Source organism: Chiloscyllium plagiosum, unplaced genomic scaffold, assembly GCF_037043375.1.
Source record: "Chiloscyllium plagiosum isolate Xiang-an unplaced genomic scaffold, Cpla_swu_hap1 HiC_scaffold_8, whole genome shotgun sequence".
NCBI classification, from domain to species: Eukaryota; Metazoa; Chordata; class Chondrichthyes; order Orectolobiformes; family Hemiscylliidae; genus Chiloscyllium; species Chiloscyllium plagiosum.
The window spans coordinates 48,933,821-48,958,564 of record NW_028270146.1 but is presented as its reverse complement, the minus strand read 5'-3'; the positions used below and the strand labels follow the sequence as shown (position 1 = coordinate 48,958,564).

The window sequence follows — 24,744 nt, the reverse complement described above, 5'->3', positions numbered from 1 at the left end:
GTTTCATATTCAAGTACTAAGTTTAGCTAAATGGTCAGAAGAAAAAGTTCCATTAATCTTCCAATACTACACCATAATCTATAAAGTATTTTAAGGAAAGAGATTGCTGAATCAATTCTAGACCTAGGTCCTGGACCCCAAACCTCATGCTATTTCTAGATATTCTAACTATTCTCAATCTTCCTAATATCAAATTCCTGACAAAAACTGTTGCACATTTTCTCTAGCAATAGTTACTGGGCCCCCTTAGGGCCCTTGATTATCTATTATTTGTGGAATGTTATTCTATATTCACTTCTAATATGACTCTTCAAATAATGTTATTCAAAGCAGAAGCTGTCTCAGCTTCCCCAAATATCATGAATTATTACAAAGATGTTCAAAAAGAGCACACCATTTTAGAACTACACATCCTGTGCATCAGTTTTGATCAACAGGGATGTTATTAGGGACTTTCACAACCAAGCCTAACCTGCACTTGCTTGACTCCAAGGTACACCACAGGAATAAAATAAGGCAAAATTGGACATTGAGCCACATATTAAAAAAATTAGTATAGATGAAGGCAGCTTTTAGGGAGAGGTTTAAAAGAGGGAGAGAAGCAGAAATGTATTTAGTAAGGTAATTCCAGACCTTAGGGCCTTGGTAACTGCAGTCAATTACTGCAATATGCATTGAGTACTTTTAAAAATGATCCAACAATCTGAATGCAAGGTATGTGAAAAATATATGCCGAACTAAATTCAACATGAAATTTCATTGTTTAGAATCCTTTGGACACAACTTGAATTTTTTGCAGCAGAGAGCGGCGGTAGCTGGGCGGAAGTGAAGTCGGAGTGCAAAGCCGGTCGGGAAGGTAAGTGATTGTTATTTAAGAGGGTGTGTTCTAGACCCTAGGTCCTACAAAGTAGGGCCTCCCTCCCACACTCCCTCCTCCTCTAACCTAAATTAAAAGTCCACAGACTTGCCCCAAAAAGAGGGTCCAAGGAAGTTCCTGTGGATTGAAGAGTGAGGCTTTAGCTCAGAAGTCTTTGACAAGGAGGTTGAGTGAAGTGATTACGCCACAGTTGAAGAGGGTGAAGGCATGACTGCCAAGCTGGTTCAGTGTGCTACATGCTTGATGTGGGAGGTCAACGACTCTGGTGTGTCTGGCTCGTATAAGTGTGGAAAGTGTGTGCACATTCAGATACTGATAGAGCATATTGCAGCACTGATGAAAGAACTCGAGGACCTTAGGTTCATCCGAGAGAACGAGATCTTTCTGGACAAGACCTTCAGCGAGGTTATTACACCGACCATACCAGAAAAGAGCAGAAGAGAGCAGACGATAAGGAAGGCAGAGAGGAGACAGGTTCAAGAGACCCCGGGGGAAGTACCTGTCAGGAACAAGTTGAATCTTTTGGAAACAGTAGACAGATGACACTGCCAGTCCGCGAGGCGGCCAGGTCTGTCAATCAAAAGTTGGCGTGGAGGCAGAGCAGAAGAGTCGGACATCGCACAGAGCCGTGGTAATAAGGGACTCTATAGTGAGAGGAACTGATCAGGGTTTTTGTGGCAGCAGGGGGACTTAAGGATGATGTGTTGCCTTCCTGTTGCCAGGGTTAAAGACATCACAGACAGAGTGCAGTAAATCCTCAAGGACGAAGGTGAAGAGCCAGAGGTGGTGGCACATGTCAGCACAAATGATGTCGGGAAGAAGAGGAGGAACATACTACAGCGGGACTTTGGAGAAGGCTGAAAAGCAGGACGTCCAGGGTGGTTATCTCCGGTTTGCTTCCAGTTCCTTGAGCTGGTGAGGCCAGAAACAGGGAGATAATGGACTTGAACGTGTGGCTGGGGAACTGGTGCAGGAAGCAAGGATTTAAGTTCTTGGATCACTGGGATATGTTTTGTGGTAAGCATAAATTATACAAGAGAGACGGTTTGCACCTTAAGTTAGGGACCAGCATTCTGGCTGGCAGGTTTGCTACTGCAACACAGCTACATTTAAAATAAGTTGCGGGGGGGGGGGGGGGGAGGAGACAAACTGGATGTTTAAGAAGGAAATTGAAGGGAAAGTTAGAACAAGAGAAGTCAAGAAAGAAAACTGTATCAATGAGGCAGAAAACTCAAAAAGGGATCATGCTGTAAGGTTGAGTGACATAGGAGTTGATGGGAAGGGTGAGGGCAGTAACAAATTAAAAATACAATACATGAATGCACGAAGCATTAGAAATAAGATGGATGAGCTTGAGGCTCTTTTGGAAATTGGCAGATACGATATTATGGGGATAACTGAGACGTGGCTTCAAGTGGACAGGGCCTGGGAAATTAATATTCAAGGCGACACGTGCTATCGTAAGGACAGACTGACGGGCAGAGGGGGTGGGGTGGCCATGTTGGTAAGGGATGATATTCAGTCCCTTGCGCGGGGGGACCTAGAATCAGGGGATGTAGAGTCAGTGTGGATAGAGCTGAGAAATACTAAGGGTAAAAAGACCCTCTTGGGAGTTATCTACAGGCCCCCAAACAGTAGTCTGGATGTCGGATGTAAGTTGAATCAGAAGCTGAAATTGGCCTGTCACAAAGGTGTTACTACAGTTATTATGGGGGATTTCAACATGCCGGTAGACTGGGAGAATCAGGATAGTATTGGAATCAAGAAAGAGACTTTGTGGAGTGCCTCCGAAATGGATTCTTAGAGCAACTGGTGTTGGAGCCTACCAGGGAGAAGGCAATTCTGGATCTGGTATTGTGCAACGAACCAGAATTGATCAGGGATCTCGAAATGAAAGAGCCATTGAGACATAGTGACCATAATACAATAAGCTTCAACCTGCAATTTGAGAGGGAGAGGGTACAATCGGAAGTGACAATATTTCTGTTGAATAAAGGGAACTATGGAGCTATGAGGGAGGAGCTGGCCAAAGGTCAATGGTGCAATACCTTAGCAGGGATGACAGTGGAGGAACAATGGTGGATATTTCTGTGTATAATGCAGAAGATGCAGACTCAGTTCATTCCACAAAGGAAGAAAAACCCTAGGAAGAGGCATGGGTGGACGTGGCTGATGAGGGAAGTTAATGAACATATAAAGTTAAAAGAGAAAAAGTATAACATAGCAAAGATAAGTGGGAAAACGGAGGACTGGGAAGCTTTTAAAGAACAGAGGATTACTAAGAAGGAAATACGCAGAGAAAAATGAGGTACGAAGGTAAACTGGCCAAAAATATAAAGGACGATAGTAAAAGCTTTCTTAGGTATGTGAAAGGCAAAAAAATTGTTAAGACTAAAATTGGGCCCTTGAAGACAGAAACAGGGGAATATATTACAGGGAACAAACAAATGGCAGAAGAATTGAATTGGTACTTCAGATCTGTGTTCACTGGGGAAGACACAAGCAATCTCCCTGAGGTAACAGTGGCTGAAGGGAATTTATATTTGCCAGGAATTGGTGTTGGAGAGACTGTTAGGTCTGAAGGTTTATAAGTCCCCGGGGCCTGATGATCTACATCCCAGGGTACTGAACAAGGTGGCTCGAGAAATCGTGGATGCATTGGTGATTATTTTCCAGAGTTCGATAGATTCGGGATCAGTTCCTGCTGATTGGAGGGTGGCTAATGTTGTACCACTTTTTAAGAAAGGTGGGAAAGAGAAAGCAGGAAATTATAGACCAGTTAGTCTGACCTCAGCCTCAGTGGTGGGAAAGATGCTGGAGTCTATTATAAAGGATGAAATTACGACACATCTGGATAGTAGTAACAGGATAGGACAGAGTCAGCATGGATTTATGAAGGGGAAATCATGCTTGACTAATCTTCTGGAATTTTTTGAGGATGTAACTCTGAAGATGGACGAGGGAGATCCAGTAGATGAAGTGTACCTGGACTTTCAGAAAGCTTTTGATAAAGTCCCACATAGGAGGTTAGTGAGCAAATTTAGGGCACATGGTATTGGGGGCAAGGTACTAACTTGGATTGAAAGTTGGTTGGCTGATAGGAAACAAAGGGTAGTGATAAACGGCTCCATTTCGGAATGGCAGGCAGTCACCAGTGGGGTACCGCAGGGATCAGTGCTGGGACTGCAGCTTTTAACAATATATGTTAACGATATAGAAGAAGATGGTATTAGTAATAACATTAGCAAATTTGCTGATGATACTAAGCTGGGTGGCAGGGTGAAATGTGAGGAGGATGTTAGGAGATTATAGGGTGACCTGGATAGGTTAGGTGAGTGGGCAGATGCATGGCAGATGCAGTTTAATGTGGATAAATGTATGGTTATCCACTTTCGTGGCAAGAACAGGAAGGCAGATTACTACCTAAATGGAATCAATTTAGGTAAAGGGGCAGTACAAAGAGATCTGGGTGTTCTTGTACACCAGTCAATGAAGGTAAGCATGCAGATACAGCAGGTAGTGAAGGAGGCCAATAGCATGCTGGCCTTCATAACAAGAGGGATTGAGTATAGAAGCAAAGAGATTCTTCTGCAGCTGTACAGGGCCCTGGTGAGACCACACCTGGAGTAGTGTGTGCAGTTCTGGTCTCCAAATTTGAGGAAAGACATTCTGGCTATTGAGGGAGTGCAGCGTAGGTTCACGAGGTTAATTCCTGGAATGGTGGGACTACCTTATGCTGAAAGACCAGAGCGACTGGGCTTGTATACCCTTGAGTTTAGAAGGCTGAGAGGGGATCTGATTGAGACATAAGATTATTAAAGGATTGGACAGTCTGGAGGCAGGAAACATGTTTCCGCTGATGGGTGAGTGCCAAACCAGGGAACACAGCTTAAAAATACGGGGTAGACCATTTAGAACAGAGATGAGGAGAAACTTCTTCACCCAGAGAGTGGTGGTTGTTGTGGAATGCTCTGCCCCAGAGGGCAATGGAGGCCCAGTCTCTGGATTAATTTAAGAGTTGGATAGAGCTCTCAAGGATAGTGGAATCAAGGGTTATGGAGATAAGGCAGGAACAGGATACTGATTAAGGATGATCAGCATGATCATATTGAATGGTGGTGCAGGCTCGAAGGGCAGAATGGCCTACTCCTGCACCTATTGTCTGTTTTAATCGTGTTACACCAGTTTGAATAAACTACAGGGTTGTTTAGCAGTATTGTTCTTTTCAAGGATGATATCCAATAGTTTCCCTGCAATAGGAACGATGTTATGAAACTTGGAATCTTGCTGAAAAGATCTACAAGGATAATTCCAGAGTTGAGAATTGAGCTATACCGGGAGGTTAAATAGGCTGTGGCTATTTTCCCTAGAAATTCAGAGGTCAAGGAGTGACCTTATGGAGATTTCTAAAATCATGAAGGACATGGATAGGGTCAATAGACAAGGTCTTTTCCCTGGAGTGGGGCAGTACAAAACTAGAGGGCATAGGTTTAAGGCAACAGGGGAAAAGATTTAAAAGGGACTTGAGGGGCAACTTTTTCATGCAGACAGTGGTGCATGTATGGAAACAGCACAAGAGGAAGTGGTGGAAACTGGTACAGTTACAACATTTAAAAGGCATCTGGAAGGGAATATGAATAGGAAGGTTTTAGAGGGATATGGGCCGAATGTTGGCAAGTGGAACTCGATTTACTTAGGGCAGCTGGTCGGCATGAACAAGTTGGACCGAAGGGTCTATTTCCATGCTGTAAAGCTCTTTGACTATGACTATAATATGGTAAGATTAATCTAAGTTGCACCTTAACATGCACTAAATAAGGTGTTGCTACTGGTAAAAAAAAAAGCAACTTAAGCTTGTGTTTCGAGTAATCATGGTTGATCAAAACTCAATGGATAGAACATGCACAGTACTTTTTCAAATTTTCTGAAATACCACTAATTTACTAGCCTAAGAAATAAAATAAAATCACATTAAATTTGAAAATGGTCAATGCTGAGATGATCTGCATTTTCTGAAACTGAATTGTGTACTGTTGAATTTTATCTTCATTCAGAGAGAGTCATAGAGATGTACAGCATGGAAACAGACCCTTCGGTCCAACCCGTCCATGCCAACCAGATATCCAAACCCAATCTAGTCCCACCTGCCAGCACCTGGCCCATATCCCTCCAAACCTCCTATTCATATACCCATCCAAATGCCTCTTAAATGTTGCAATTGTACCAGCCTCCTCCACTTCCTCTGGCAGCTCATTCCATACACGTACCATCCTGTGTGAAAAGGTTGCCCCTTAGGTCCCTTTTATATCTTTCCCCTCTCACCCTAATCTTATGCCCTCTAGTTCTGCACTCCTCCACCCCAGGGAAAAGACTTTGTCTATTTACCCTATCCATGCCCCTCAATTTTGTAAATCTCTATAAGGTCACCCCTCAGTCTCCGATGCTCCAGGGAAACAGCCCCAGCCTGTTCAGCTTCTCCTTATAGCTCAAATCCTCCAACACTTGCAATGTCCTTGTAAATCTTTTCTGAACCCTTTCAAGTTTCACAACATCTTTCCGACAGGAAAGAGACCAGAATTGCATGCAATATTCCAACAGTGGCCTAACCAATGTCCTGTAAAGCCGCAACATGACGTCCCAACTCCTGTACTCAATACTCTGACCAATAAAAGAATGCATGCGAAATGCCTTCTTCACCATTCTATCGACCTGCGACTCCACTTTCAAGGAGCTATGAACCTGCACTCCAAGGTCTTTTTGTTCAGCAACACTCTCTAGGACCTTACCATTCAGCGTATAAGTCCTGCTAAAATTTGCTTTCCCAAAATGCAGCAACTCACAGTTATCTGAATTAAACTCCATCTGCCACTCCTCTGCCCATTCTCAGATCCTGTTGTAATCTGAGGTAACCTTCTTCACTGTCCACTACACCTCTAGTTTTGGTGTCATCTGCAAACTTACTAACCATACCTCTTATGCTCGCATCCGAATCATTTATGTAAATGACAAAAAAATAGAGGACCCAGAACCGACCCTTGTGGCACTACATTGGTCACAGGCCTCCAGTCTGAAAAACAATCCTCCACCACCACCCTCTGTCTTCTACCTTTGAGCCAGTTCTGTATCCTAATAGCTAGTCCTCCCTGTATTGTGAGATCTAACCTTACTAATCAGTCTCCCATGGGGAACCTAGTCGAACACCTTACTGAAGTCCATATAGATCACATCTACCGCTCTGCCCTCATTAATCCTCTTTGTTACTTCTTCAAAAAACTCAATCAAGTTTGAGAGACATGATTTCCCATGCACAAAGCCATGTTGACTATCCCTAATCAGACTTTGCCTTTCCAAAGACATGTATATCCTGTCCCTCAGGATTCCCTCCAACAACTTGCCCACCATCGACATCAGGCTCGCTGGTCTATAGTTCGCTGGCTTGTCCTTACCACCCTTAAAGAGTGGCACCACGTTAGCCAACCTCCAGTCTTCTGGCACCTCACCTGTGACTATCGATGATACAAATATCTCAGCAATCACTTCTCTAGCTTCCCAGAGTTCTAGGGTACACCTGATCAGGTCCTGGGGATTTTTCCACCTTTATGCATTTCAAGACATCCAACACTTCCTCCTCTGTCATATGGACATTTTGCAAGGCATCACCATTTATTTTGCTACTTTCTATATCTTCCATATCCTTTTCCACAGTAAATGCTGATGCAAAATACTCGTTTAGTATTCTGCCATTTTCTGCGGCTCCACACAAAGGCCGCCTTGCTGTTCTTTGAAGGGTGTGAGAATCGACATTTCGGGCATAAGCCCTTCTTTTCAACTCTGGTACTCCAGCGTCTGCAGTCCTCACTTTCTCCTAGTTGATCTTTGAGTGGCCCTATTCTCTCCCTAGTTACCCTTTTCTCCTTAATATATTTGTAAAAACCCTTTGGATTCTCCTTAATTCTATTTGCCAAAGCTATCTCATGTCCCTGTTTTGCCCTCCTGATTTCCCTCTTAAGTATACTCATACTTCCTTTATATTCTTCTAAGGATTCACTCGATCTATCCTGTCTATACCTTACATATGCTTCCTTCTTTTTCTTAACCAAACCCTCAATTTCTTTAGTCATCCAGCATTCCCTATCCCTTTCACCCTAACAGGAATATACTTTCTCTGGATGCTCGTTATCTCATTTCTGAAGGCTTCCCATTTTCTAGCTGTCCCTTTACCTGCAAACATCTGGCACCAAGCAGTTTTCAAAAGTTCTTGCCTAATACCATCAAAATTGACCTTTCTCCAATTTAGAAATTCAACTTTTAGATGTGGTTTATCCTTTTCCATCACTATTTTAAATCTAATAGTATTATGGTCGCTGGCCCCAAAGTGCTCCCCACTGACACCTCAGTCACCTGCCCTGCCTTATTTCCCAAGAGTAGGTAAAGTTTTGCACCTTCTCTAATAGGTACATCCACATACTGCATCAGAAAATTTTCTTGTACACACTTCAATTCCTCTCCATCTAACCCCCTAACACTGCGGCAGTCCCAGTCTATGTTTGGAAAGTTAAAATCCCCTACCATAACCACCCTATTATTCTTACAGATAGCTGATAGCCATGTTTGTTTGTGAGATACTGAGCAAAGCATGTCATTATATAAGAAACAAAAGCTCACAGACAAAACATAAATATTTACAATAAAAAGATTATAGATGTTTACTGGGTGCTGCGATGCACTTAATTAATGTTGCTCCCAAAACCATAACAGGACACTGCATACTCAGCGTAAAGTTTACACCTACACCTTCCCCTGAGAGTTATAATGATCAGAAACTGAATTGGACCAGCAATATAAATACTGTAGCTACAAAAGCAGGTCAGAGGTTGGGAATTGTGCAGTGCGTAACTCAACTCCTTTTTTCCTAGTGCCTGAATACGAGGTGGAGGTTTGGAAATATGATGGAGAAGTCAACTCTTGCATGGGCGACTGCAGCTCAGGAAGCTCAACACTATCCAGCACAAAGTAGCTCACTTAACAGGTACTTCATCCAACATTTATTCCCTTCACCAGTGACACATTTGCAAGATGTACAGTACTAACTCACCCAGGCTCTTTCGATAGCACTTTCCAAACCTGCAAAAGACAAAGGCAGAAAATGCATGGAGCACCAACACCTGCAAGTTCCCTTCAACTCATACATTGTCCTAGATGGGAACAACATCACTATTCCTTCTCTGTTACCAAATCAAACTTGAACTCTGTTAAATGCATTTAAGCTGAGATCCCCTTACATTTTGCTAGTTTGAAGATGACCGATTTTCCCATGCTCACTGCTTCCAATTAGCCAGCCAAACTATTTATGCCAATATGCTAGCCCCTACACAAAGAGCTTTTACTTTTCCCAATAACTTTGGATGTAGCACCTTATTGAATGCCTGCTGGAAATAAGCACAATGCATCCATTAACTTTCCTGTACCCACAATGTGTTACCTCCTCAAAGTACTCTACAAGACTGATCAAACATGATATCCCTTTCACAAAACCATATTGACTCTGCCTGATCACCTTGAACTTAACTGTGTCCTGTTTTAATGTCTTCAACAATGACTTCTAATATTTCCCCTTCAATAAGCTAACTGGCCTGTAGTTCCTGCTTTCTGTCACCATCTCTTCTTGATCGAAAGAGTTAAATTTACTATTTTTTCAATCTAATGGGACTGTTGCGAATCAAAATTAAATCCAATGCATGGATTTCCTCCCACAGTACAAAGATGTGCTGATTAGGTGGACTGGCCATGCTAAATTGCTCAGTGTCCAGAGGTACGCAGGCTGGATAGATTACCCATGGGAAATGAGACAGGGTGGAGGTCTGGATAGGATGCTTTTTGAAGGGTCAATGTGGACTCAATAGGCTGAATGGCCTGCTTCCATTTTTTGGGGATTCTATGATGCAATGAAAATAAGTTATTGGCATAGAGAGAATGCAACAAAGATTCATCTGATTGGTTTCCAAGGTGGCAGGACTGTTCTATGAAGAGAGATTGGGCAAACTGGACTTGTATTCTCCAAAGTTTCAAAGCATGAGGTGAACACATCGAAACCTACAAAATACTCAAAAGGATATGCATAGTAGATGCCAATATAATGTTTCTCCTGGTTGGGGAATCCAGAACTGGAGGCACAACTTAAAAATAAAGGAAGTATCACATAGGACAGAGATAAGAAGAGTTTGTTTTACTCAGAATTCCCCACCTCCTCGGGCTGCAGAACCTCATTCTTTGAAAACTTTTAAAATAGAGGTTGATGAATTTTTATCAATTGCATTAAGGTTTATGGGGCTGTTTTGTGAGAAATGGTCCTTCGACTCACTTTGCAAATTCTAGATCTGTTGGTTGACTGATTCATATTCTCTTTTCCTTTCTGTCAGATTCTGTTTATTATTTATGATAAATAAATATCTTTAGCCTTGACTGTACTCTTTGATTTACCACATCTTCCCCAATGTGATCTCTTGCCCCCTCTACTCTAAAATGCTCTCTACTTCCTTGGTTGTGGGGTTGGCAAGAATACCAGCCCTAGCACAATCTAAGTAAAGACTATCAAATCAGTAAGATCCCAATGCGCCAAGAATAAAAATAAGTTCTCCCACACCAACCTTCAAGCTACGTGTTCATCATTCTAATCTGACTTGCCCCATGGTCATTTGCACATGGCTCAGGTAATGATAATGTAGATTAAGTTGTTTTAGATTCTGCTTCTTAATTTGACATCTAGCTCCTCATATTGACTATTCAGAACCTCATTTGTCATATCTACGTTGTTGATATCTTCATAAACTACAATGACTAAATCCTCCCGCTTCAGGTTTCTCTCCAGCCCTGAGCTGTCTGTACTCGTGCTCTTTCCTACCAAGAAAAATGACAATAAAAGCATCCAAGGAAGAAATGTCAAAAGCATCTGTAAATATTCAAAGATCCAAGGTGTATTCTCAAATTGTCGCCCCTCTTGTGAAATGACGACAAAATATAGGTAAACCACATGCTCCTATATTTGATTTGTGCATGATGCATTAAAAAAAAATTCTTTCAGAGCTGAAGAACAGACATAATGGACTCAAAACGTTAACTTTGTTCCTCTTAGAACAGATATTGCCAGACCTGCTGCGTTTCTCCAGCATTTTCTGTGTTTGTTAATGCATTAAAGAAATTCCTGGAGGCACTTCTTGAATGCATTTCACACATTCATTTCAGATAACCTTTATGAAGTTCCAATCTAATTTTAGTAGCGAGGAAGATAACCTTGGGTCACCAACATGTATAACTAAACAGCAAAAATCTGCCTATATTCACTTGACCAATTCTATAGGCATCTCTAACGACATGTATTTACAAAAATATACGATCACAGCCCACATCTTAAGTTGGAGTTTGGGCATCTTGTCAAATGGTTTTAATTTATTGTAATGTCTGATTCATTCGCTTGGAAGACTATTATTTAGTAGCTGAAATTAAGTAATTTGCTCCAAATTCTTAGCAGACCTTAGTAAATTAACCACTGCAAAAAGTTGGAAAATTAGACCACTGGGATAATGATTTTATGAATACTGCCATTGATTTTTTTACAGGTGAAGAGTTTGAATCAACTCAAATCTGACAGCATGATTTCCATTTAATTAGATAATAAAACATTCTAGAAAGGAATATGTTTATTTCAATATTCTGAGAGTTACACAGATTGCCTAAATACTTAAAATGAACAAAATGCATTCTTGAACCTCAATATTTGTTGCATACTCATATAGTTAACTTATTTCTGATCAGGACCTAACAGTATAGTGCATATTAGGAGATAAAAAAAAGCTTTTTCAAGTTTGGCTCCATTTCCTCCATCATTCAGCAAGATCATGGCTGATCTAATAATTCTCAATCCCACTTTTCTGCCTTTTCCTCATAACACTTAGTTCCTTCACTGATTAAAAATCTGTCAGAGTCTTGCATTTATTTAATCATCCAGTCTCCACTACCCTCTCCAGTAAAGGCTTCCAAAATTGCTAATACGACATTACATATGGAGAAAGGGAGGACTACTGATGCTGGGGATCAGAGCTTAAAAATGTGTTGCTAGAAAAGCGCAGCTGGTCAGGCAGCATCAAAGGAGAAGGAGAATCGACGTTGCGGGCATAAGCCCTTCTTCAGGAATGAGGAGGGTGTGCCGAGCAGGCTAAGATAAAAGGTAGGGAGGAGGGACGTTGGGAATGCGATAGGTGGAAGGAGGTTAAGGTGAGGGTGATAGGCCGGAGAACGGGGTGGGGGCGGAGAGATCAGGAAGAAGATTGAAGGTCAAGAAGGCGGTGCTGAGTCTGAGGGTTGGGACTGAGACTGAGACCCACCCGGTGACTGAACATTTTAACTCCCCCTCCCACTCTGCCAAGGATATGCAGGTCCTTGGCCTCCTCCATCGCCAGACCATGGCAACACGACGCCTGGAGGAAGAGCGACTCATCTTCCGTCTAGGAACCCTCCAACAAGGGATGAATGCAGATTTCTCCAGCTTCCTCATTTCCCCTCCCCCCACCGTTTCTCAGTCCCAGCCCTCAGACTTAGCACCGCCTTCTTGACCTGCAATCTTCTTCCCGACCTCTCCGCCCCCATCCCCTCTCCAGCCTATCACCCTCACTTTAACCTCCTTCCACCTATCGCATTCCCAACGCCCCTCCCCCAAGTCCCTCCTTCCTACCTTTTATCTTAGCCTGCTTGGCACACCCTCCTCATTCCTGAAGAAGGGCTTATGCCCGAAACATCAATTCTCATTCTCCTTTGATGCTGCCTGACCTGCTGCGTTTTTCCAGCAACACATTTTTAAGTGATATTACATATGGTCTAGTCCAGTTTTAGCAAGATATTTTATACTCCACTGCATTTGAAATAAAAGTCAACATTTCATTTGCTTTCTTTAATACCCAGAGAGAAAATGAGAACTGCAGATCCTGGAGGTCAGAGTCAAAAGGTGTGGTGCTGAATAAGCACAGCATGTCAGTCAGCATCCAAGGAGCAGGAGAGTCATTTTTTGGGAGTAAGTCCTTCATCAGGAATGTGTATGCACCTGGGGGATGGGAGGGGCGGAGATGATGAGAGATAAATAGGAGGGTGGGGGTGGTGGAAAGGTAGCTAGGAAGGTGATAGGTAGATACAAGTGGGGATGATGGTGATAGGTCAGAGGGGAGGATGGACTGGATAGGTGGGAAGGAAGATGGACAGTTCAAGAGGGCTGTGCTGAGTTACAGGCACCCACCCCTCCCCCTTCATCTTCATCCAAAGCCCCCAAGGATCCTTCCACATCCAGCAGAGATTTTTCTACAAATCCAAACACCTCATCTATTGTGTCCGTTACTCTCTTTATGGTCTCCTCTACCTTGGGGAGACAGGGCACCAATTCACGGAAGGTTTCAGGGGACATCTCTGGGACATACACATCAAACAACCCCACTGCCTTGCAGCTGACCACTTTAATTCGCCCTCCCACTCCGCCAAGGACATGCAAGTCCTGGGCCTCCTCCATTGCCAAATCCAAGCTTGGAGGAAGAACGCCTCATATTCCGCCTTGGGTCCCTCCAACCATATAGCATCATCATCAACTTCATGTTGAGTTTCCTCATTTCTCTTATCCCCACCTCATCCCAGATCCAACCCTCCAACTTGGCACCACCCTCTTGAACTGTCCTACCTGTCCTACCTCTCCATCTTCCTTCCCACCTATCCACTCCATCCTCCCCACTAACCTATCACTATCACCCCCACTTGCATCTACCGATGCCTTCCCAGGTATCTTCTCTCTCTCCCCCCCCCCGCCACCCTCCTAATCTCTCAGGCCCCTTCCCCTATCCCCACATTTCTGACGAAGGGCTTATGTCCAAAATGTTGACTCTCCTGCTCCTCGGATGCTGCCTGACCTGCTGTGCTTTTCTAGTGCCACACTCTCCAACTTCTTTGGTGCCATTCAACTTGGAGTCAGTTTTTGTGACATGCATGTGGACGCCAAAATCCTTTTATTCTATAGCTTTATGTTTCTATTTAAATAATATTCGTTCTTCTATTCTTCCTGCCATGATCTCCCATTTCCCACATTATATTCAGCTGCCAAGTTTTTAACCACCTTCAATCTGTCAATATCCCTCTGCAGACTGTGCCATTCTCACCTGCCCTCCCATCAATTTTGTGTCATCCACAAACTTCACGATAGTGTATTCACATCCTTCATCCAAGTTTATTAATGTAGATTATAAATAAATGCAATCCAACACTGATTCCTCCACTAGTTACAGGTTGCCATCCTGAAAATACCTCCCTTATCCCTCTTCTATTAATTAGTCAATCTTCTATCCATGCTAATATACTAATCTCAACATGGCACCTAACTAATTAAGTAGCCTTACGTGCAGTACTTTATTCAATGTATTTTGGAAATCCAAATATATTGTATCTACTGTTCCCACTTAATTTATCTTGTTACTTCCTCAAAGAATTGTAATAAATTTGTCAATCATAAATTCTTCTTCTTGAAACCACATTGACTCTCCTACATTGTACTGCATATTTCTGAATGTTTTACATCATTTACAAAAGACATTTTCCCAATGCATATATTAAGCTCACTGGCCTACAGTTACCTTTTTTTGTCTCCATCCCTTCTGAATAACAGAATTATATTAGCAGTAGCAGTAATTGTTTAGGGGCTTTTCCACAACGTAAGGATTATTGGAAAATTATTACCAGTGCACCCATTATCTCTGCTGTTTCCTTTGCAGTCATACAGTAGAGGATAGGAAAGGGCCCTTCAGCCCATGTCTATACCAACCAACAAACAACCCTGTCACAGTAGGCACTGCAAGACGTGTCAAAGTGTGGACATAGATATCACCATTACGCGCGGGGACACTGCCCACCTTGTACATTGCAGGTACTCATGTGACTCAGCCAACATTGTCTATCTTATACATTGCAGGCAAGGATGCCCAGAGGCATGGTACATTGGGGAAACCGAGCAAAGGCAACGACAACGGATGAATGGGCACTGCACAACAAACAGACAGTTGTGTTCCCTCCCAGTTGGGGAACACTTCAATGGTCCAGGACACTCACCTCGGACCTTTGGGTGACCATCCTCCAAGGTGGACTTCGGGACAGGCAGCAGAGAAAAGTGGCCTAGCAGAGGCTGATAGCCAAGTTCAGTACCCATAGGAATGGCCTCAACCGGGACCTTGGGTTCATGTCACATTACAGGTGACCACCATTGCACAATACACATACACACAGATACTCCTACACACACACACAGGCACTCCTATACACACGAACACGCATATACACAGACGTGCATACAGACACCTACACACATACTTACAGAAACACACACTCCCACACGCACCCCCTCATAGACTTAAGACACTCTGCACTCACTACACACACATACATACATACACTTTCTTACACTCACAACCCCCAACCCAGACAGACAGACACACACACACACAAAGACCCACAAGCACATATATTTTGTGGGGTGAATTTGTACTTGCAGGGTTACATTGTACTTTGCTCAAAAACTGCATGCATTCATGTAGAACTCCGTTATCTGACTTATTAGATTAGGATCAATCTAAACATCATGGCATAGACAGAGAACACAGGAGGCCAACACCTTCAACATATTGTCTAGCTAGCACCATTGTTAACAGCTAACCCGAGAATGCAACTTTTTAAAAAAAGGTTTTGTGATTTACACATGGAAGAAGTGAAATGATCACGGTATTCTAACAGATGAAAGGCTTCACAGACAATCAATTTTTCAATGTATAATTTCAGTTACATCACACTGTAAATTTTTGCTATAAATTCTGTGTGTTAGGATTGAGCCCTCCACTACCACCTGATGAAGGAGCAACACTCCGAAAGCTAGTGTGCTTCCAATTATACCTGTTGGACGATAACTTGGCGTTGTGTGATTTTTAACTTTGTACAACAAACACCAAACCACAGTAATCCCATTTACCTGCACTCGGTCCGTAACCTACTCCGTTCCGACATTTTAAGTGCTTATCCAGATGCTTTAAAATGTTGTAAAAGTACCTGCCTCTACCACCCTGGTAGACAGGAGGTTCCATATTTTTATAACCCTCTGGATGAAAACATCTTCTCTTAGATCACCTCTAAGCTAAATACTCATCTTAAACTTACATCTTCTTGGAACCTTAAAAGGTGCCAGAAGTTGAAGGTGGCCCTAAGTTCCTTTTCAAGTAGTCACTGGCAGGATTCCGATACCTAGGCATTTTTATTACCCCCAAGTTTGCCCTGTAATTTCGGACTAACTTTGCTCACTTGCTCAACAATATTAGGCAAGATCTCCAGAGATGGGAGGCTCTTCCAATTTCATAGCTAGGCCGAATATCTCTCATTAAGATGAACGTTCTTCCTCGTTTGCTTTATCCTATGCGTATGTTCCCTATAATGTTTCCCAGGTCAACGCTGCAGAAGCTTATGGGGTGGTTTGGTTCCTTTGGCATCGTGGGCAGTCCCTCATCAAACTTACTAAATTGCAATTGCCTCAAGGAGGAAGAGGAGTTGATTTCCCAGACATCAAAAGGTATCAATTGAGTTCCCTGCTGTCCTTTGTCTGCGACTGGGTAGGTAATGATCCAAACTCAATATGGCTGGATATTGAGGCCTCCCAAGCAAAGTGCCCTCTTATTAATCTGTCGTTCATAGATAAGATGAGGACAGTTATGGACCACTGCCAGAACCCCATTGTCATTAGTACAGTCAAGGCATGGAGGACGATGCAGAGTGAGGGTTGTTTATCCAAGACTTCGCTACTTACACCTATAGTTGGCATGTCAGGGTTCCAACCAGGGATGATGGACTCAGTGTTCAAACTATGGGCAGTGAGAGGAGTTTCTAGTTTGGGAGACTTTTTTTGAGGGGGAGGTTATGATGTCTTTTAAGCAACTGAGCTGCAAATACGGGTTACCCAGCAGAGATCCTTTCCATTTTTTTTTCAGATTAGGGATTTCATCCAGAAGGCAACTTTGCTGCTCACTAAGTCCTACAAGCCCACTACAGAGAGGTAGTTGCTACGTTCCACAAGCACCCTTTCGGTTAGTGCCCTCTATCGCCTGCTGGGTGGCAGGGCCTGGCAGGATATTAACCGGTTATGAGAGGTCTGGGAGCAAAAGCTAGGAGTGGAGATCTCTTCTGAAACATGGGAGAACACTAGAAAGATCTCAATCTGTAATAGGACATGCGCTACGCAGTTACAAGTTCTTCACAGGGCTCATCTGGCACCAGACCGTCTGGTGAAGTTTAAAAAAGGGGCATCTTCAGTGTGCCCCAAAGGTAAAATAAGTGCAGGTACTCTTACCCATTGCTTCTGGACATGCCACAGGCTCCGTGTTTACTGAAGTGATGTGGCAGGAGAGATAGGGAGGGTATGGAGGACTGAAATCAAAGTAGACCCGATATGTCTCCTCTTAGGTCTACCAAATTTACCATCTTTAGACAGGCATGGGAAGAAACTATTTGATGTTCTTGCATACTGTGCACAGAAGAATATTCTGATGAATTGGGTGTCTGAGAACCCGCCGGGTTTGCTGGGATGGCAGAAATGGGCAGCACGGTGGCACAGTGGTTAGCACTGCTGCCTCGCAGCGCCAGAGACCCGCCTCAGGCGACTGACTGTGTGGAGTTTGCACGTTCTCCCCGTGTCTGTGTGGGTTTCCTCCCACAGTCCAAAGATGTGCAGGTCAGGTGAATTGGCCATGCTAAATTGCCCGTAGTGTTAGGTAAGGGGTAAATGTAGGGGTATAGGTGGGTTATGCTTCGGCGGGTCGGTGTGGACTTGTTGGGTCGAAGGGCCTGTTTCCACACTGTAATGTAATCTAAAATTAGTTATGAAGCACATTCCCTTGGACTTTTATTTTTACAAACATGGTGCACCACACAACAGACCATTTTTATAAGACATGGCAGCCCTACTTGAGTTATTTCGATATAGATTTGTCAATTATCTTAACTAGGGTGTTTGTTTAACCAGGATGGTTAGATTTGTCAAGCTTTGGGCCCTGGAGGGTGTCTCCTGAGTTAATACGAGTATACATACAATGCTCCCGTTCCTTTGTTTGGGAACTTTGCGCCGGCATAGCTGTTCTGTATTTCATGTTGTTTTTTGCTTTTCTTTTTTTTGTTGGTGCTGCTTTACACAGTGTTAGGGCTTGTCTTGTATTATAGGGTAGGTTAATAGTTAGTAGACAGTAGTTGTATTCTAATTTGCATTTTTTTTCTTTTTATTATACTGATATTTGTTATTGATTGTATTTTTCAATGATTTTATATGTTTGTAAAGTTAAAAAAATTTTGCTAATAAATATATTTACAAAAACAAACTTACATCTTGTATTAGAGGTATGTGCCATCGGGGGGGGGGGGGGGGGGGGGGGATGCTCATGAATCACTATGTCTTCTCACAATTCTGTATACCTCAATCATATCATATCCTCAGCTCAGCCTTCACCACTCCATGGGGGAAAAAACCCAGTCTATCCAGTCTCTATTCATAACAGACTTTTCATCCCAGGCAACATCCCAGTGAATATGCTAGGATGCAATCCATGAATTCCAGAGGACCCAACTGAAGTTTTTCAAGCTCAAACTGAATGCAAAATTTTACTATATTATGATCACTGTTTTCAAGATACAAAATAACTTGATCCCTGGTTGGATCCAAAATATATTGTTTGAGGAAACTGTCTTGAATACACTATGAATTCTTTCTAATAGCCACTTGGCAATTTGATTTTCCCCAGTCTGCATAATCATCCATGATTACTTTTTACATGCCCTCATTATCTCCGGATTTAATCTGTCTTGGTGTAATAGCCAAGACTTTTTTTTGAGAAAGATTGTGGTTGCAATAGGCTATTCCCACCAGTGCCTTCCTCCTCTTGTTATTTCTTACTTGTACCAATATAGATTCTACATCATTCAATTCAAGATTATTTCTTGCATTTGCATTTATCTATTTCATACTCTCAAAACTAGCAACCACTCTTCCCTTCCTGCCTGCCCTTTTGAAAAGTCATATACCTTTAAATAGTTTGTTAATGTGGAAAATAGAACAGAGAACAGTTTAACACAGGTCCATATCCCACTAGTCCCTGCCTGTTTGCGTGTCTAAATACCTCTAAAATGTTGTCACCATATCTGCTTCAACTACCACCTATGGCAGTGTGTATCTGGCACCTACTAGCCTCTGTACAAAAAAACCTGCCTCCCACATTTCCTTTAAATTGACCTCCTCTCATCTTAAGCCTAAGTCCTCTAGTTTTCCCACTGTGGGGGAAAAAAAAGACTCCAATTATTCGTGCCTCAAAATTTTATATACTTCTGTCAGGTCATCCCACTGCCTCTGATGCTCCTAGTTTGAACTCCTAGTAACCATATCTTTCCAATGGCTAGAATATCATACTCATTCATTCTATTTGTGCTATTAATTCATTTATTTTGCTGTGAATATTAAAGTCATTAACAAGTCACTAATATCTTTATCCATTTGACCCTATTGCTTATTTTTGGTCTACTCTTTTTTCCCCCCTTCTTGACCCACCGTATATCGTTATGCAAGTTGCTGTTACATTGCTGCCACATCCTCTTGTTTTGTTTGTAGGGTTATCTATCTATCGCCCTCCAGAACACACCACCTACCATCACCCTACTCCCATCTAGTAGAAAGCCCTTCTACAACCATAATCATGCACTTCCAAGAACACTTCCAAGTGAAACCTATCCCACCGGGTCTGCCCCATGTCCATTCCTCCCATGTCAATCTGAATCACGCATTTAATTCCTTGACTTTATTTATCCTATACCAGTTTGCCTGCAGCTCACGTAATAGTAATCCCAAGGTCCGACAAAAACTGAACAAAATCATTTCCAACCATGGTTTCTACTAATTGTCGAGCAGATTTGTTTATCATGTTGTAAAATGTTAACAGCAGCAATTCAGTAGAACTAATCCCACCAGTCCGTACAACAACACTGATATTTCCTCATTTTACAAGGAAATGAGTCACATTACACCACCGCCAAAACCTTGTTCAGGCCGCAAAATATGACTGGATTAGGTCTCCAATCCTGCGATTTGCAATTCCAAGAACTATTAACGTTATTCAACTCAAAAGATGTATTAACATAAATTTCCATCAACGTATCAAATATCAAAACATCCAGAATCAGTTCCATAAACACGTGGCATCAACAGTACCCTAATCCGAAAGTAAAACAGCAGCTTCGCTTGTTCCTCACTAAATCACTGAACAAGAATTAAATACAAGAACGCACTCGGCGGACTCTTTACATGGAATTAGTTCTCGCTACCACTTTCAGAAATCAAGCAGATCGACAGCTCACTGGCCACACCTGAAAGTGACAGAATTACACATGCACACCCTCGACCACCCTGAAAACCTAGTTACCGTTTGCTTCAAATTGATGGTCCGATCTCAGTGCGAGGATGTACAGTCAGCAGCGTTTCCTGTCAGGCCGGGAAAGTGAGATGGGGAAATGAAACGGGCGTCAGTGAATAAACGCGGTTTCGTTTTCACCGGCAGCGACGTCTTTTTCCGATCCGGTTCTTTTTTTTAAAAAAGGGAGTCTGCTACACCCAGAACCTCACTAAGTGTGAGAATATCACGATGTCACTTCACTCCGAGCAGGGCTTTTAATATTACTGTTACAGACGTTCGCCAATATTATCATGCCAATGTAACCCTATAATGAATTGTTCCAGATTTTATTTCTGAACCGTATTCGCCCCTCACTCTGCCCCCAGCCCCCCGCGGATTCACAGCAAAAGATGGCGGCTCCTCCCTAACCGGCAACTCCTCACGTCAGTGTTTGCCTGCCACCAGACCCGTCCTCGTCCCTAAACCTCTGTGCACGAGCAGCCCTGCCCCGTCTCCGGAACTACGCGGACATGCACCACACGCAGGCGGTGCACGCGCATCCATGTTTCTCCCCTCGAAGAACGCACGGTCACACCTCCCCGCCTGCCGCGCACGCGCGCCGCTCCTGGACTAACGGTGCTCGTGCACTCCACCACGGCTCTTGGACTGGGCGCGCGTCCCTGGTCCCGCCCTTAGCCAGGCACTGACGATTATGAGGTCACAGGCTGGAATGTGCTTTGGCTCGTTTTCCCGGTAAAGCATGTTCGACTCAGCATATTTCTATGTTTGCTGAACTCACACAAAAGTGCATTGCCCTTTAGGATAGGATGCTGTCAATACTGTACTTAATTTGTTTACCTAAGTGTGCAGTCAGTGATCTTTCAACTCAACCGACTACTTGTTCCTTTTTGTCATGTTCAAGGGGAATGAAAGGTCTGGAAACAAAAATAGAAATTGCTGGAAAAAACTCAGCAGGTCTGGTAGCATCGGTAGAAAGAAAACAGTTAACGTTTCGGGTCCGGTGACCCTTCTTCCGAACGCAAGAACAGACGTTGCCAGACCTGCTGATTTTTTTCCAGCAATTTCTGTTTTTGTTTCTGATTTCCAGCATCTATGGGGGAGTTTGTGTTAACATGGAAACAGAAAATTAGGGATCTTGAGGCGCATAGTGTGTTCTTAGCTCTAGACCATCTCTTAGAAGCGCAAGTCTCACCTGCCCAAAAGGTGTCATATTTTTGAACATGCTGATTAAAACTTTTTTTGGAGGGGGAAGGGGGTTCATGTGGTGCAGTGGTTGCATCTTGAGTACCTCTTGCTCAGGAGGGCCATGTCCAAGTCCCACCTGCCATGTAGATATGCCATGAAAGGTTGATTTAAATATGTATGTTAAAACTATGTTCATACTATGTGGACAGGGAGTAAGCAATGTTGAATTGAATTAGCTTTATTGTCACATGTATTCAAATGAATACAATGAAAAGTTTACAAGTCGCCCCAATACAGCACATCTTAAGTACAAAGGTACCTAGGTACAGATTTTTAAATAATATACTCTTAGGAGAAAAAAAGAGAAATAAAACGTCCAGCATTACAAATCATAGGACTAAATTAGAAAAATAATTTTAAGAAACTCTGAATAACAGTCTTTCCAAGTCAGTCCATGCCATCACCTAGCCTCCAGTAACTGAGAGACCTCCACAGCTTCACCACTGCCTGTGCCATACCCACCAACGTAGGAGTCACCACACTTTAGGTGCCAACTTTTTGCCACTGGGCCCACAACCAGGAGGCCCATCTCAGCAACAGATTAATGTTGATCAATGTCAAAGAGAATGGTAATGGGGTAAACTAAGAACAAAGGATGTATCTAGAAGGTATGAATAGCACAATAATGATTAATTGCACAGAAAGAAGCCACTTGTTCCACCATCATAGCTAAAGTGATTGCTAGGCCCCCTTGTTGAGAAATTTGTATCATCAATAGCCATGGGTGAAGTCCTGATGGATTGGAGGCTAGCTAACAAGGTGCCATTATTTAAGAAAGGTGTGAAGGAAAAGCTAGGGAACTATAGACGAGTGAATCTGACATCAGTGGTGAATAAATTGTTGTAGGGCATTCTGAGGGACAGGATTTACAAATATTTGGAAAGGCAAGGACTCATTAGGAATTCTGGATCAGTGGTGCTGGAAGAGCACAGCAATTCAGGCAGCATCCGATGAGCAGCTCGTCGGATGCTGCCTGAATTGCTGTGCTCTTCCATCACCACTGATCCAGAATCTGGTTTTCAGCATCCGCAGTCATCGTTTTTACCTCATTAGGAATTGTCCACATGGCTTTGTGCTTGGGAAATTGTGTGTCACTAACTTGATTGAATTTTTTCCAGTGACAAAGAAGATTGATGAAGGCAGAAGGAGTGGGCTGCACGGTGGCACAGTGGTTAGCACTGCTGCCTCACAGCGCCTGAGACCCGGGTTCAATTCCCGCCTCAGGCGACTGACTGTGTGGAGTTTGCACATTCTCCCCGTGTCTGCGTGGGTTTCCTCTGGGTGCTCCGGTTTCCTCCCACAGTCCAAAGATGTGCAGGGTCAGGTGAATTGGCCATGCTAAATTGCCCGTAGTGTTAGGTAAGGGGTAAATGTAGGGGTATGGGTGGGTTTCGCTTCGGCGGGTCGGTGTGGACTTGTTGGGCCGAAGGGCCTGTTTCCACACTGTAATGTAATCTAATGTAATCTAATCTAAAAGAACAGTGGATGTTGTCTACATGGACCTCAGCAAGCTGTTCAACAAGGTTCTGCATGGTAGACTGGTAGCAAGATTAAATCACATAGATCCAGGGAGAACAAGCCATTTGGATACAAAATTGGTTTGAGGGTTGGAAACAGAAGGTGGTTTCTCAGACTGGAGGGCTATGACCAGCAACGTGCTACAAGGATTAGTTCTGGGTCCAATGCTTTTTGGCATGTATATACATGATTTGGGTGTGAATATAGGAGGAATGATTAGTAAGTCTGGAGATGACACCAAAATTGGTGATGTAGTGGACAGTGAAGAGGTTATCTCCGAGAACATGGGACCACGATCAGATGAGCTGAAGAGTGGCAGATGGAGTTTAATTTAAATAAATGTGAGTTCCTGCATTTTGGTAAGACAAATTAGGACAGAACTTATACACTTCATGGCAAAGTTCTGGGGAGTGTTGTTGAACAAAGAGATCTTGGAGCGCAGGTTCATAATTCCTGATAGAGGAGTCGTTTGGTATGCTTGCCTTTATTGGTCAGTGCTTTAAGTATAGAAGTTGGGATGTCATGTTGCGGCTGTACAGGACATTGGTTAACCCACTTTGGAAAAGTGCCTTCAATTCTGGTCTCTATCCTATAGGAAAGATATTAAACTTGATAGGGTGCAGAAAATATCGACAAGGACTTTTCCAGGTTTGGAGGCTTTGACCTATAGGGAGAGGCTGACGATATTAGGGCTATTTTTCCTGGAGCATCAGAGGCTGAGGGGTTACCTTAGAGAGGTGATAAATCGTGAAGGGCATGGATAGATTGAACAGTCAAGGTCTTTTTCCCGGGGTAGAGGAATCCAAAATTAGAGGGCATAGGTTTAAATTAAGAGGGGACGATTTAGAAGGGACTTAAGGGGAACCTTTTCATGCAGAGGGTGGTGCATGAATGGAGTGAGCTGCCAGAGGAGATGGTGGAGGCTGATTACAGCATTTAAAAAGCATCTAGATGGGTACTTGAATAGGATAAATTTATAGGGATTTGGGCCAAACGCCGGCAAATAGGACGAGATTAATTTAGGATATCTGGCTGGTGTGTGGACAAGTTGGACAAAACGGTCTGTTTCCGTGCTGTACAACTCTATGACTCTACGTCTGCACTAGCCAAAACAACAAGCTATCTAACCTAATAAAAGCAAGTACTGCGCTAGGAGCCTGAAATAAAAAATGGAAAGTGCTGGAGAAACACAGCAGGTCTAGCAGCATCTGTGGAGAGAAGAAAGCAAAGTTAATACTTCAAATCCAATGACTCTTCTTCAAAATATTCAACCTAACCCCAGTTTGCTGCATCTGGTTCATATCCCTACAGGTTACGGCACTTTAGGTGCAAATTCAGAGACCTTATAAATATGTTGAGGATTTTTGCATCTACTACTCTTTCAGGCAGTAATTTTCAGGTCCCAAGTATCTTTGTGGTGAAAAATAATTCTACCTTCATTTGCTGTGAAACCACAGGAATGTGTGGCAAGGCAAAAGGGGCACTTTTCAAAAAAATAAACCTGGAGCATTTCTTTATTCGATTCTACTTGGCATGCAAGTATCAACAGAATGGAAGAGATTTGTGTATTACTGAGCATCCTTTTCACGTGTTTAGAAT

General features: G+C 43.0%; 1 protein-coding gene and 1 long non-coding RNA gene across 7 annotated transcripts in view; one reads left to right on the top strand and one right to left on the bottom strand.

The window, feature by feature from the left end:
* klc1a (kinesin light chain 1a) overlaps nt 1–20,808 on the bottom strand; it is a 104,204-nt gene extending 83,396 nt beyond the window's left edge. For 3 of the 6 annotated variants that reach the window (XM_043697515.2, XM_043697516.2, XM_043697517.2), the window contains exon 1: nt 20,392–20,803. The gene's annotated coding sequence lies outside the window, so the exon portion shown is untranslated. Of the gene's footprint in view, nt 1–20,391 lie in introns of all 6 variants that reach the window. The other 3 variants (XM_043697512.2, XM_043697511.2, XM_043697514.2) reach the window with 3 other exon arrangements.
* On the top strand, nt 771–16,206 carry LOC148149393 (uncharacterized). The gene is made up of 3 exons (XR_015757897.1): nt 771–856; nt 8,794–8,906; nt 14,871–16,206. It is a non-coding gene; the product is annotated as an uncharacterized LOC148149393 (long non-coding RNA).
* Nucleotides 20,809–24,744: the final 3,936 nt, after the last annotated feature.